Source organism: Belonocnema kinseyi, chromosome 1, assembly GCF_010883055.1.
Source record: "Belonocnema kinseyi isolate 2016_QV_RU_SX_M_011 chromosome 1, B_treatae_v1, whole genome shotgun sequence".
NCBI lineage: Eukaryota > Metazoa > Arthropoda > Insecta > Hymenoptera > Cynipidae > Belonocnema > Belonocnema kinseyi.
In genome coordinates, this window is record NC_046657.1 from 67,182,839 (window position 1) to 67,184,295 (window position 1,457).

A 1,457-nucleotide genomic window follows, 5' to 3' on the forward strand; every position below is an offset into this window, starting at 1 on the left:
AATTTGAAAGAATTCCGGAAATTCAGAGAAATTTAGAAAATTCGATGAATTCATATAATTCAGAAGAACTTAGAGAATACGGAAGAATTCAAAGGATTCAGAATAATTCAAAGGGTGTAATAGAATTTACAGAGTTCAAAAGAATTCTCAGAATTCAAACGAACTTAGATAATTTAAAACGAAAGATCGTTTTTGAAAAATTAAGAGAATGCAAAATTATTCGTAGAAAACAAAATATTTGGGATAATTCTAAGTTATTAGAGAATTTCGAATAATTCAGGAGAGTTTAGAGTATACAAAATACTTTAAGAATTTCTGAACAATTACAATTACGAATTACAAATACAAAAGAATTCAAATAATTCAAAATATTCCAGAGAATTCAGAATAATTCAGGAGAGTTAAAAGGATATAAAAGACTTGGAGAAATAACCAATAATTATTGATGTATTGTAAAGATTTCAAGTTTAAAAAAAAAAGAAAAATCTGTAGAATTCGTTTGAATTCTACAGAATTCAATGTATTCAAAAAAATTTTTGAATATTTCAACTTGTATTACACTAATTTTTAAACAAATGAAAATATTTGTAAAAATGCAGCAATATCGTGAGGATTCAAATAAATTATTCACAATTGAGAGAATTCAGACAATTTTTTAACAATTCAGAGAATTCAGAAGAATGCAGAGAATTCGGAAGAATTCACATAATTATGAAGAAATCAGAGAGTTAAAAATAATTAAGAAAATTCAGAATAATTCACAAACTGCAAAAGAATCATCCGACTTATCAGCAATTTCTGGTGAAACGCCAGATATTGCACAACACCTTGCGAAACTCTAAAAGGTTGAAGATTGAAAAACGGAGAGGAAATAAAGCAGAACGCGATGATGTGGCTATTACCTAATCAAAAAAGTGACTTTCAGAAGTTGGAACCAACTATCTTAGAAATCCCCCCCCCCCCCACAAGTGGAAAAAAATTACTTTTTTAGTTTAAAATAACCTGCAGACTACAAATACCGACCGATCGGGTCAAAAGAAATCTGAAAAAAGCTTATGAGATTTCTAAGAAAGTTCTCGAGCCTGATTTTTAAAAGATGCCTTCAATTTTTGTATAAATAAACAAATACGACCAAAAAATGGCCATTTTTTCTATTTAAAGTTCCCCAAATTCGTCAATAACATAAATATTTTTTAAATCGTCTAAGATTTATAGAGTAACATTCTTTAAAGATATTACAATACTATATTATAAACAAAGCCATTTTTAATAACAAATTATTTGTGGAGAGTATGTTTTTTGCGATTTTCTATAATTTTGCGTTTTTCAAGTTATGTTTTGAGACATTTGGAAAAAACAATACGAGGGTGGATTGATAAGTTTCCGGCCTGACCAAGAGATGGCGCCACTAGGCCTACCTTGAGGTGGCGTTCTATAGTACCATCCTTAGATAGCTT